We start from the raw sequence: 14,253 nt of genomic DNA, 5'->3' as shown, positions 1-14,253 counted from the left end.
ACACTGTGTCTGGATCAGACCAGGAACCACTCACCTTCTTCACAGCAAGAACCTGCTGGCTCATCTCTGGCTTGGTGTCCACCAGGACCCCCAGTCCCTTTTCTGCCAAGCTGCTTTCCAGCTGGGTGGCCCTCAGCAGATACTGGTGCAGGGAGTTGTTTCTCCCCAGCTGCAGGACTTTGCATTTCTCCTGGATGAATCTCATAAAGTTCTCCAGCCAGCTGAGGACCCTCTGGATGGCAGCATGACCCTCTGGTGTATCTATCAGCTGCTCCTCCCAGGGTGGTGTCATCAGTAAACCTGCTGAGGGTACTCCCACCCCCATCACCCAGGTCATTAATGAAGACATTGAACAGGACTGGATCCAGCTCTGACCTGTAGTGTACAATATTAGGCACTGACCCCCAGTTAGACTTTGTGCTACTGACCACTGCCTTTTGGGCCTGGATCATTGCAGACACCTGTTCCACCCTGCTCTGCTCAGTGGATTTAGGGGACAGTTGTTCGATTCACTCTGCGTGATGTGCGGGAGAAACAACAAAAGTATCTGCAAGTTCAACAACAAACAAGCTTATTAAGGTAGAGGAAGGACCTTGGCAAATCTTAAAACAACATCCAGACAAAGTAAGGCACATAAAATTTAACTGAGTAAGCTTACGCTTATCTAAATTGAAATAATTCAGACAGAACAAGGTACTTTCTAAGGCATTGAGTGGAATTTTTTAGTCTGGCATGCAACATATTTTGAAAAGAAGTAAGGGGAGAGAGAAAAAAAGAAAAGAAAGGAAGAAAGGAAGGGAGAAGAAAGGAAAGGAAGGGAGAGGAAAGGAAAGGAAAGGAAAGGAAAGGAAAGGAAAGGAAAGGAAAGGAAAGGAAAGGAAAGGAAAGGAAAGGAAAGGAAAGGAAAGGAAAGGAAAGGAAAGGAAAGGAAAGGAAAGGAAAGGAAAGGAAAGGAAAGGAAAGGAAAGGAAAGGAAAGGAAAGGAAAGGAAAGGAAAGGAAAGGAAAGGAAAGGAAAGGAAAGGAAAGGAAAGGAAAGGAAAGGAAAGGAAAGGAAAGGAAAGGAAAGGAAAGGGGAAAGGAAAGGAGAGGCAAACTCAGTTTTATCATGGAGTTGACTACCAGTATTTCATGTTTATCAATGGAAATAACTTATGGGAATAACTTAGTTGCTCTTTAAAAACTGCTGAGCTCAACATACTTAAAATGCTGGGGTGACATTGAAATTGAATTGACATTGTGGTGACTCAGGACATTGGGAAAGGATTTTCTGTTGTCAAGAAGATTCATGATTTATGTTCAGTTGCAATTGCAGTGATTTTAATCACTTGGGTAACAGTGAGTGAAACCTTGCATGTCTCCACCCATATGAAGCAACCTTCTGTTCTATCATTCAAAAAAAAAGTTTCTAAATTTGCTGAGAACTCTCCCAACATGGCTTTATTAACAGGCCAATGGTGGAAGGAAAAAGACTTCATTGCACTCAAGAAATTTTTAAAACATTTTCCCCTCTGCTCTTTTTTTTTTAGCATGAAAAAGCTCCAAATCTTCAGAATGCAAAGTAATTGGAAAGTCAGTAATTTTTGAATGTTTTGAAAGTTTGAAATGCTGTATACTGGAAAAGCTAGTATGTTTTAAATGTCTTTTTGCTTAGATTTGTTACTGAGAGAGAGGGTATTCACACTGCATAGACAAAACTTTGCAATTACATTAGGTTTATGCTAGATTTATTAATGGCTTGTATTTAACAAAACTCTGCTTCTGTCTGAAGACAGTAAGCTAAAAAGTAATTAAGATTTGCAATCAAGAATGAAAGATGTGTGACTATGAGTAACCAAAATAGTGTATGCAAACAAAAGAATTACCAAAGAAGCTTGGGATACTACGTTGGTAACTGAGCCCGGAGAGAAAACGAGAATGTGTTATTTGAGATGTGGCATATCACTGTACAATGCAACCTCTGATCTTTTTTTTTCCTCTTCCCTGTTCTCTTTTGAAAAAGCTTTTCGCTATTTTGCAGAGTATGGAAGGTATCCATCGCCATCTAGTGACACCGCGCTGTGCCTGAGTCTCGGCAATGACCAGAGCGTTCCCCGGGAGGGAGAAGATGGTGCAGCAGGATTCTCGCAGCCTCTTTCAGAGGTCTTGCGGTCAAGAGACCTCAGTCATGGCTCTGGTGGCTCAGGGCTCACTCCTGAGGAGCTGGGTCAGAGAAGGTACCAATGTGTGTGGAGAACTTCTAGTGGGACAGCTCTTGCCATGCCTGTGCAGTGGGGAGGTAGCACAGTGTGTGTGTGTGTGTGTGTGTGCTCTGCCTCTGCACTGACATTTTCCTGCCCACATTTTGGGAGCACTTGGAGAGGACACCCTGCATATTCCACAGTGGAAGAAGTTCCCTGTATTTGGAGGACGCCATGAAGTAAATCCTATGGTGTAATCAGTCCCAACACTTACTGATCTTTTCAAGACCAGTATTATTTAATGCAGTGTCATGATGGTTTTCTTTTGGATTCTTGTATGGTAATTTTTTAATATATTGAATGAGGGCTGATTTTACCCAACAGTGGTAAAATAACAAATAATTCATAGGACTGAGTAAAACATTCCCACTGTAGTCTCCTGCTGCTCAAATAAACGAGCTAGCCTCAATGAGGAGCTGAGTTAGTCACTGTGCCCTCTGTCAGCAAGGACAAAAGCAAAAGGAAAGGCCCTGCAGGGAAACTAAAAGAAAATTAAAATTCATTTGTTTCCCAAAGCATGTTTTCCAGGGCCTAATTAAGTGCACACCTTTTTGCTGAAGTCCACAAGAAGAACTATCATTAGATTTCCCACTCCAAGAATATTACAGGGTTTGTGAATTAGAAGCAAATTGGGAAAATATTGTTTAGAAATCACACTGGAATACAAGATCAGGCTGCCCAGGAAGGGGGGCAGGAGACCCCTTGGAAGGGCTTGCAGGCAAATGGCCCTCTCATAGTGATTCTCAGCAAAGTCAAAGGAAAATAGGCTGGTCTTGATATGACAGGTCACTCACTGTAAGTCAGTAGGCTTGACACAGAGATTCGGCTGCCCAGTTGCAGGTGGATCTTGATAAACAATTTGATGTAAACAAATCAGGACAAATGTATTCCAGTATTTCCCCACTGAATTATTTGCTTCCCTTCTAATATTATCACAACAGTCACCAAGTAGACTGGGATATTTTTCTTTTTCAGTAATGACTGCAAACAGCAAGATCATCCTTTAAAGTATACAGTATAGCTAATTTTACTTATTTTCCTGTGGGTTTACTTTATTTTACAGACATTTTAGAGACTAGTAAACATTAGAAAAACCAGCCTGATAAAATAGTCAGTGTCATTATTCATGCTCCTGCATGTATAATGTATTTGTCTTTCTTCTGTTTCTGTTATTATCCCCTTTAGATTTTAAGATCTTTGTTTGGAGCAGTTATCCAACTTCTGTTTTTTAAGTTTTTCTCTAGTACACCTAATAGAACTACTCAAGTGGAAGTCAAGCTCTGCAGAATATAACCAGCTGAAATATTAATTTAAAAATATTGGTGCTACTCATCTGATTTGAAGCCAAAATGGCTCAGTCAGATAACTGTGGAAGGCAACTGGAATTCCTTTAAGCCTAAATGCGCCAGAAATTAACTTCAGCATGTATCCAAAGGGAAAAAAATATGGAAATAGCTCCATTCATAATTAACTGGGAAATCCTGAACTTTATAAAGTAAAGAGTGAGTGTACAAGGAACAGAAAATGAAAAAATGTTCTACCAGACATGTGAAAATGTCAAGAGTCAAGCTTAGGAAGAGGCTGCAAAAGAAATTTAAGCAAATAGTAAAAGGTACCTTGGCCATATAAATAACAAAAAAGGAGTGGATGTCTTATAAATCATGGATGTGGTTGCAATTAAAGGCAATTAAGGTCCCACCCCAAACTACCTGATTATTTGGCTCAGCATGAGTAATGATAATACTGAGGTACACAGAGCTAAACTGAAAGATGTTCATGAGAATGGGTGTGGAAAGAAATTGTGTGTGAGGTGAATATGAAGGGCAAAGAGCTTGACTGTCAAGGAGGCCCAGTAGCAGAGATAGTAAATCCAGCAGTAAAGTTTTTACTAAAACAGACAATAATACCATATTATTAAAAGACTAAAAATTGAAGAAGCAGTATTTAAGGAAAAAACTGATGCACAAAATTGCATTATGATGATTTCAGTTGTCTGCAAGGACTCAACATTTTGTGAAAGAAACAGCAGATAAGAAAAGAAACCACATATGAAAGCAGATAAAAATTGGAGACATAATTACCAAAGATAGCTTGTGAAAAATCAATTTGTATTTTTCTTTGCTAAAATACACAATGTTTTTAGAAAATCAAATTGCAATAAAGCAAATCCACATAGATTTCAGTAAAGTGACTGACATGGTGTTATAAGGAGATCAGTGTGATGATGTAGGAAAATCAGAGGAAAGAAATCAGCCAAAGAGCAACAGCAATTACTGTACTTCAAGGAAACTGCCCTGGCTATAGGGGATGATATTATGGATTAGGGACTGACTGCATTTGTTATTTCTCTTAATGGTTATGTCCAAAGAAAATAAATAATTAATGAAATACACTTGTGACCAAAAGACAATATCTGAACTGAACTGCCATAAAACAAAAGTCTTAATTAACATAAGTCTAAGGCAACAGGCAAGATACCTAAAAGACTAGGAGGAATTCCTTCAGTAACTACAGGTTTATCAGCTGCTGAATAAAAATGAAGAGAAAAGCCTGGCTCAAAATACTTTTGAAACTGTTTAAACTGAGACCTTATGGAGATTACTCAGAACATGTCACAGTGAAGAAAGATTAAAACACACTCTGAGAAGTTTAGGAGAGAGAACCTTAAAATGGCCAAGGAAATAGTGATACCTTAAGTATAGGTCAGGAGGTGTCTTGTTTGGCTCAACCAGATGAAACCAGATGTAGTTTTAGAGAGCAACAAGGGTAAACACTGGGGAGGAAGAACTATGCAAGTCAAAGAACAGTGCCCCATGAACATGTTTTCCAGCTTCCTCCACATTCAAATTGCAGTTCCACACAGTCTGAACATTCCCAGTGCAAACAATACATTAATAAGACATTAATAAGCCATACATTGATGGTTTACTATAACCAAAACTTGATCTTCTATTCCCTATTTATTTCTGTTATCAGTGGGAATCAAAAGCTTGTAGAATCAGGATGCATCAGATGCCTTTGTAATTCAGGTAAGTTGCAAAATTACAAGATTTAGTGTTGGGTTTTGTTAATGCATATAATAATTTTGAGTGTCAGTACACATACCATGTTGCAAGTGTTCACTGACATGTATTTCTCTGTGTGTATATATATATATATATATATATATATATATATATATATATATACACTTTTTTTTTTTTTTTTACTTCAATCAAAATGTTAAGCTGAGGTATTAGAATATGATAAGTAAAACAGCAATAGAAATATTCTACTTTGGTGCCAGGTAGATTATAAAAATTTTTAATACTTTTAAGCAATTATATTTTTCTTCCAAAATTAGAAAGGAGAAATAATATCTGAACATGTAGCTACCATCACAGAAAATCTGTTTATTGAGGGTTTGACAATAATAAACACAGCAGAAGATGTACATTTCATTAGAAGTTACCTTATGTATGTATCCTTCTCTGTGAAACTCCCTGGCTCCTTGCAGTATTGTACTTTGTACGCATGCAGTTTAGCTGATTTTATCATTTTCATCTTGAAACAATCTTTGGAGTGAGCTGTAACCTTCTAAATGCCTTTGTTGCTTGGTGGAAAGGCTGAGTCACTTGTCATGAGGGAGGACGCAAAATCAAAAGAATATATGGGATAGATTCAGCTTAAGTGTGGCTGAAGTCAGTGGTGCTCTAGGGCTAAATATGACCAACATTTAGGCTTTCTCCAGGAGAAGAGAGCTGTTTTGAGCTGAGACATCTTGCCCCCATCACAATCAAACCTGCATCTTAGGACACAGTAGGATGCTGGTGTCTGGTTCAATAAGACACATTTTGCACTTCTTTATTAACAGGTCTGAACCTGTTCCACTGCTGCACAATTCTTGAAGTACTGAAAGCCCTACATAAAAGCTAAGCTGTATTCAGACCTCGGAAGATGTGCCAAAATGACAAAAATCGACCCTTAGTGGAAAGTTCAGAGTAGAGGGAAAATTCAAAGGCCTCTTATTTTTATCTGAGAATGTAGCAGTTTGTCTCAATTTCCCAGCTCAAACAATGTGTCAGGCTGGTGAGAGTGAGATGTTTTCTATGGGCTCAGTTCCTGGTATTGTTTGCAAGCCAAATGTGAGGGTAGATAGCAATGTGTCAGCCCACTCATAGTCATGGCACAGGCATCTCTTATTAGTGACAGGCCTGGGTATTAGAACAAAAAAACACATGAAGCAAGAGACTTAAAGACTTCTTCCTTTCTCATAAGCATTTTGGCAAGAAAATTTTGAGAAAAACATTAAGATTTGTCCAAGAAATCGAATTATTATTAAAAAAAATAAAAAAGCTTTTAGTGCTCTTGACAATTGATTTTTTTTCCCCTAAGAAATAAGTGATAGCTAAATAGTTCTCTGAAAATATTTGATTTATGACCAAGTCCAGTGAAGCATTGATGGGTACTGATTTGGGAAGACTAGGGTTATGGTCTGTTCATATATCCGTATTTAAAAGTGATTAACCATATTGCATTATTTTAACTTGTCTTTCATTAGATATATAACAAATAGCATGTGTGCAACCATACATACACACGTGTATCTCTGTGTTTATACATGCACGTATATATACACATAGACCTATTAAACACCATATTTGCAGACCATGTTGGACTTGAAAAACTGTTAGAATGTTGGACTGCAGCTACAGGAGGTTGCAAGGAAACAGCAATGAAGTATGAACTGGAAATTCCCTCTTTATGTCACTTGAGGGTGCCTAACTCTCCCTATACTTCAATATTAAGATCTTTTAGGAACAATGAAGGCAATTTTTTCAGCAAGACCGTAGCTTTGGACATGACATTGCGAAAGATGCATTTGTCTTCACTCAGCTTTTCTCACAGCAATACACATTCACAGGGGTTGAATTAGAAAAAAAATATTATATTTTATGTCCCTACTTTATTTAAGCAGTAAATATAACTTATTTAAAATTATAAGATCATCAGTTAAATAAACTTTTTAACATGAAATTGTGAATTCTTTAATAACAAAACAAATGTTACTTGCTGCAACTGTTTTGAAAGTTTTTAACATTATTCTCTGTCAATGAGGGCTAGAAAATGGGTTTTAGAGTGAGTGTAGGATATCAAATTCACTCTAAAATAATAGTAAGGTTATGTATGTGAGGATCACTGTGGATTTACTCTGAATTGTCATTACTGGGATGCAAACCTGATAAGGGCAGAAATTAAAGTCATGTGGCAAAATGCTTGGACTGATGGCTGCTGCCATACTGATTCCATTTGTTGAGATCATCAAGTTCAATCTTTTTCCGATCATTACCTTGTCAACTAGACCATGGCATCAAGTGCCACAAACAGTCATTTCTTGAGCACCTCTAGGGATGGTGACTCCACCTCCTACATGGACAACCCATTCCAATAACTGGCCACCCTTTCAGTGACAAAATTCCTCCTAATGTCCAACCTGAACCTCCTCTGGTGTAACTTGAGGCTATGTCCTTTCATCCTGCTACTTGCTGCCTAGGAGAAAAGACCAATCCCTACCCAACTACAACCTCCTTCCAGGTAGTTGTAGAGGGCAATAAGGTCCATCCTGAGCCTCCTTTTCTCCAGGCTAAACAATGTATGTCTCCTCAAAACAGTGGCACAGCTAGGATACATGCTCACATTTACTGCAACAAAATATAGCCCAGTAGCTGGCACTGAACCGGCATACACCTTCAAGGCAACAATATTTACTGCAAGAAAGAGTATTTTATGGTAGGTCTCTATTACACTCCATGGTTTAGTTACTTTCAGTGGTACAATGGAATTACCACTCCCAAAATCTCTGGGCCGAAGCTATGGAGAAAGGAAAACCAGCGCATTTTCTGATAGGGGAAATGAAGAATAACTGCAATTTTTCTCTCATTCACAGGGCTCCCTCTTGAGAGTGTTATCTCTGCCCACAGCAGCTGAGGGAAGAGAAATAAACAAAGAAAATGCTTGGTGACCAAATTGACAGAATCCTCTGAGAAATGTAGGGACAAAGAGCACTTGACAGGCATGTAAAGGAAAAAGAGCCTCTCTGTGATCAAGGGACCGGTAGAGATGCCTCTCTCTGACTAAAAAATATTACAGAGTGGCTTTTTGAACCCAAGAGCACACCCAAAAGAACACTGTCTTCAAAGAGAGAATGGGCATGAACCACGAGATGAAGCATCAATAGGTGAAAAACTGCTGGAAAAGGTGGTCTATTAAAGTTGCCATCCAGCTCGTGCATGTCTTTCTCTCTTCGGTACTTCACACTACATGTGGGCCTGAAATTTCAGAAATCTCAGTCTTTCCCAAGGTGGAGACTTCCTCCTCGAGACTGCCAAAAGGACTCTTCACCACTATTTCTTCCTTAGTAGTAGAACAAAATCCTGAGAAGCAGTGTCATCCTGTAGTTGCTTTGATTCTACCATCCTGATGATGTCTTTTTGCTGCCATTGTGGTAGAAAAACTCAGGAAGGGAACTGAGAACTGCAAACTTCATAAAGTTTGCAAGAAAGTTTGTTCACCACAAATGCTCTGTCAGTTGACTGATCAATATCAAAGCAGTTAATCTCTGATCAGTAGTTGTAAGAAGAATAACTTCAGCATGGCAATGGCCACATGCTTTGAACCACAGAGATGTGCCTTGCTGTCCCTTTGCTTCTGCTACAGCTCTGGAGTGAAGCCTCAGGAGTAATGTACCTGCTGCTGGTTAAGTCATAGTGTAGCATAACACATAATCTATTTCTCTGCTAGATGCCACTTCTTTCTAGAGCTCAAAAAGAGCACCATATGGGGCAAAGCTATTTCAAGTTCCTCCTTTAAGCAACTGTTCAGTTTTATTGCCCTTTCCCTATGCCACAGCAGCAGAGGGGGTGTGACCACATCAGTGGCAGTGGGTAAAGATGTCTGAATGGATGCCTGAGTGTGTGCTACCACAAATGCGTGGATATGGAGGGAAGGGGGAGTGGTACATGGGCTGGTGGTACTAGTCATCATAAAGTGGCTGCAAGGAGACTCCCCATGTATTTAAAACAGAGGCCCCACACACACAGCATTCAGCCCTGTGATTCCCAGGTCTCAGCAGTAGTGTAACAGGCATGGGAGACATGGCCACGGTGCCAAAGTAAGTTGGAGGAAATCCCTCAAGTGAAAACAAAGGCTCTGAAAGTCATTTCCTCTGAGCTGAACTGAAAGACATCTGTGTTAGTACAGCTATTACACACTAATCACAACAAAACGATTCTTTTGCAAAAACCATAGACCTTGCTTGCTTTCCTCTAGGCTGGCTGAAATGTATGTGAGAGATGTATTTCCACTGAACTTTACACAATCTTTTTCTTTCAATCTGGTTTTGCAGTGACAGTTTCTGTCGGTCAGACTGGGCTAAGAGAAGGAAAGAAGGTAAAGAAAAGAGCCTACGTGCCATTTCAGTACAGACCCTGAACTCTGAAGTTCAACACAGACACCTGAGGGGTGCAAAAAGCCACTTCAGTTATTCTGGCTGTAGGTTTGGGGTGACTGTTGAGCATGGTTAATTATGAAGGAAGCACTGTAACCCTGGGGTCACTGGGACATGAGCAGATCTGCGATGGGCATTGAAAAGGAGCAGCCTCAGGGTGCACAGCCCACTCGGGATGGGGGAATGCTGTGCCCACCGCCACAGCACGGCCCAGCCCGGAGCCCTGAGGGCACTCATTCTGACGTGGTTTGCTAAGAGAAATGCTGTAGTCAAAGCACAGCTGTCACACAGTTTACAGCCAGCTGGGGCCAAGAACCTAGATTTTGAGGCAGCGTTTGCAACCTGCTCCGAGTTATGTAATTTGCCTTTTTCTTGTACTTCTCGAACAGGATTCCAGGCAGCTCCCGACGGATCTAGTGGGTGTGAGACAGCTCAGTTCAGCTTTCGCAGTGCCGCATCCGCCCCAAGCGCGGAGGGCGCCCAGACAAGCGCGGCCGCCCCGCGCAGCGCAGCGCTTGCCCCCGCTGCTTCCTCCGCGGGGAGCCAAGCTCGGCGGGAGAAGGAGGAGGTGGTGCCTTCCCGGGCCGGAGCGAGGCAGTGCGGTGCCTCTCCCGCGGTGCCTCTCTCCCTTCCTCCTTCCCTCCTTCCGCCTCCCTCCACGCCGCCGGCGCCAGGACTCCTTCCGCGACGGCGGCCGGACTCCCAGGTAAGGCAGGTAAGGCGAGCCGGGGGTGCCGGCCCGCGGAGGGAGCGGGCGGCTCCGCGCAGCGCGCCGCCGGCCGGGGCTGCCCAGCACGGAGCTGCCCCGCCGGAGCCGAGCGCTGCTGCCGCGCCGCGCAGGTGTCATAGCAGCCGTAAGCGGAGCAGTGACAAAACCTTTGCTTAAAATTGCTCTAACTGTGTAATATAAAGGAGTTGTGGCCCAGGCTGCCAAATCCGTTTGAAAGCCAACACTGATGAGTATTTCTTTGTTTATGTGACTTTCTTCTCTGAGTCTTACTTCCACGTAACCACTGTGCTTTGCTAAGACTGTTTTGCCTCGTCTCAAGGGAAGTATTGCCTTCTGTTGAGTTCAGTTATCCTAATAATTCCTCCTGCTTTCTGTCCCACGTCGGGTTACCCTTTCTTGGCAGCGCATGCTCTTACATAGCTTTGTGCTGGGATACAGCACACCTGCTGCTTGTTCAGTAGGTGACGAGACTCGCATGGTGCTTTTCCACAGGCTTCCTTTCTGCGCCCTTAAAAGTTGGAACGGGTAATTATTTGAGCTGTAAACGGAACTTTTAGTACAGGCATGGCCATGAGCTCCCTGCTTTAAATGACAGTTACTAATCTGAAATACTTAGGGTTGTTTGATGAGTCAAATACATGTAGCTTTTATAGGTGGAAAAACTGACTGTGGTAGAAATGCAGGCAAAATGTGTCTTGTGAGTACTTGTTTCTGGAGCATTTATTTTCATTTTAGAGTATGTGTTTCTGATATTCTGTCTCACCTTTGACAGAAGATGATGTTTTGTTCAGTTTCTCAGAACTCTTCAGAGACTGGAAGATGGGTTATTACTTACTGCTGTTACATAAATGTTTAGAGTATTTTGGGCTATCAGAAACCACATGCTTTTTTTTCCTTCTGGCACACCAGCTGTGCTGCTCAGATCATTCCACCTGTGTAGAGGAGGCCCTTTAGGTGTCCTGGTCTTGCTTGCTGGGTACTGCTCTGGTAGGTGGGGAGGTAGCTCCTGGACAGGGGTTACTCACAGCCATTTGGTGGTTATGGTTTGTAAGGGGACCGCAGCAGGAAAGGGCCCACTTGCTATCACTCTCCTCTGGTATGCTTCATGTTTCTCTGGGGTTTGTTTTATGTCTTATTTGTTGTGAAATACATTTTATCCTGAAATGATCACATTTGTCTCTGCACTTAGTTCTTATTGAAAGAGTTGCTTATATATTCCTTTAAATTTCTAAATGAATATTATGATTGTTTTGAACCAAATATTTGATTTCTATGTGAGCTTGCCTGCTGAAACCACTGAAAGCAGAGCAGTGTGATTATGTTTGGCATGCTTTTTGTTTTGATAAGATAATCTCATAGGTGTGCAAATCAAAACTATACTGGCAGTTACACCTCTGTCTTGAAGGAACTCTGGTTATCAACTGCCAGACCTGCTTTTATTGGCCCTTCAAAATTTATAGGAGTACCGCCTTTTTTTTTTTTTAATGATAAAACAGAGTTTTTAAAGTCTTTGAACTATTTTAAAACCATTTACTGTGTGGCAGTTTGAATTATGTCCTAAGTTAAATCACATTTTAATGCTTAATTGTAGGCATTGTGAATTTGGCATTTTAGTGTATCCACTGGGCTGTCTACAGTAGATAAAAAGAGAGAAAAATAATAGAGCTGATAAAATAGTATTAGCTTCATATTTTTTCATCTTGCCCTGAAACAACATTGTATTCAGAAACACCATGATATGTGATAACCTGTAATGAAGTTAAAATAACTGGGAAGTGGTTAATTTAATAGAATTACTTGGAAGCATCAAGAAAAGTCTTCCCCCCATCAAATATAGGTGCAACTTGTAGATTTGATTACCTTTGTGTTGTGTTAGCTTATAAACTGGATGCCCAAGGTAAGGTGCAGAATAGTGTAAGTTTCATACAAATATTTATACCTCAAATATGCAAAACATTTTCTGTTTCTTAGACAATAGAAGTCTGTGCTGCCTGCTGTCAATGCAAAGGTCATGGAAAACAGTCTTTAGCCTTTGTTAACCATTGATGGCTAGGATGTTTTTCTACTTTTGCTTAGTTTGACTTTTTTTTCAGTAACCTATTACATTTTCGCAGCTGAACTTGGAGCAGTTCTTTGAAAAAGGAAGATTTGTGCATGGCAAAGAATCAGTTGTAGCTGTCTAAATTGATTCTCCTGCATAAGGAGGAGAAGTTCTCCTATAGCATAAGGAACTATAAAACCTGAAAAATATGGAAAACAGTACTCAGAGTGGAGTACAGGTTGGCATGATGAAGAAAGCGTGAGGTAGTGGACCTTTAATATTTCTAATGACATATGTCCTTGTCAAGAACATATATATTTTTGTATTTGTGCTACATATATTTTTATTATCTAGATGCATCCATTTGCACAGAATTACTGATACCTTGTCTGGAAAGTCTTGGCAATGGTCAGTCAGTTGCTGCACCATGGAAATTAGAGTGATGAAATTCATTAAATATGCTAATACCCATAGCTTTCTCCATTGTGCAAAATGTAAGGGATAGACTCTCACTGCACTGGCTGCATCCTGCTCCTTACTGCACAGAGATCAGCCCAATTTACCCTTATTCTCCTGGCCAGGACTTCTTGCTAGCACTAGGCATTAGAGGTTTAACTGATATAATAGGACACAACTCTCCAGAAACCCATGAAATTGCACCAGTGTTTTACCAAACGGTCAGTTAGGTCTCAAGAAATGTATTTTTGTTAATGGAGTGGTTTTCTTCTAGCAGCAAATCACCAGTTTGCTCTGCCAGCCCTCAGGCAGAGGAGAATTCTGCTCTCCTGCTTCTGATCTGTTTTCGAAAGTGTATTTTCTAAAGGAAAAGGCAATAGGAAGGAAAGCAGTGTGCAAGTGAGGGAAACGAGCATTTGGGTGGACATGTCTGGTCTTTGTCTGGTGTGGCAGAAGAGGAACTGAGCACTGCCCCGTGGCCTTTAGGGCACTGGCAGTTCTCAGTCATCCCCTGCCCTGGCTCAGCCGCACAGGCTGTGATTCAGAGTCAGGGAAAACAACATGTGAGATAAACCTTGAAAAGTAGATAGGCAACTACGTACAGGTGTGCCAATAGTCTCATTTTAGAAGGTGCTTTGTGTGGAGGGAAGCAGGTTTTGCATTTCCTGGGCATGGAGGTGGGATGAGAGAGAGCCATTGCTTACAAGTACTTTGAAGTGGCTGCTGTGTTCAGATGTGGCCGTGAAATCTTGGGAAGAATTACAGAAGTCTCCTGAGAGTAGGTCTGTCCATCACGGGCAGAATTTACCTTTCTTAGGAAGAATGACATCACCTAGAAGTTGTCTTTGGTTTGGACAATACCCAAACATTTAGGAGGAAATGACATTGCTGAAAAGACACTTTTTGGTTGCATGACTGTCTTGTATTCTGGGCAGTTCAGTAAAGCTCATGCTTAGTGTGGGGTGGTCCTGCCTTTGTGTGGTGGGCAGGAGACAGGGTTTTCAGGAGCCTGCTGCAGAGAGAGGAGTTGCTCTGGGAGAGTCTGAGCCTGGCCGACAGCTGATGTACAAGAGCTGTTTTCCATCTGCTGAGGCCAGCTGTGGGACTCAGGTTTTGGTGAGGGGAAGGAGAAGTGTTTGACCATGTTTGTGGTCATAGCTCCTCTGCTGAAGCAAAGCACCAGGCTACCAATTGGGCTACTCTCTTTCAGCTCTTAAGGTAAAAATCCTATGCAACATTAAACAAATGCAGGGGGAAAAAAAATAGCGTGCTGAGGCATGTGGGACCTGAGCAAAGGCTTT

The 14,253-nt window shown here is 41.3% G+C and overlaps 1 protein-coding gene across 2 annotated transcripts in view; it reads left to right on the top strand.

The window, feature by feature from the left end:
* Positions 1 to 10,096: 10,096 nt before the first annotated feature.
* TEC (tec protein tyrosine kinase) overlaps positions 10,097 to 14,253 on the top strand; it is a 43,810-nt gene continuing 39,653 nt past the window's right edge. The window contains exon 1 of one of the 2 annotated variants that reach the window (XM_012573516.5): positions 10,097 to 10,440. The gene's annotated coding sequence lies outside the window, so the exon portion shown is untranslated. The remainder of the gene's footprint in view (positions 10,441 to 14,253) is intronic. The other variant, XM_030271022.4, reaches the window with a different exon arrangement.

This window comes from Taeniopygia guttata, chromosome 4, assembly GCF_048771995.1.
Source record: "Taeniopygia guttata chromosome 4, bTaeGut7.mat, whole genome shotgun sequence".
Taxonomy (NCBI): domain Eukaryota; kingdom Metazoa; phylum Chordata; class Aves; order Passeriformes; family Estrildidae; genus Taeniopygia; species Taeniopygia guttata.
Note: the sequence above shows the minus strand (reverse complement) of the source record. Positions and strands in the feature narration are given on the sequence as shown.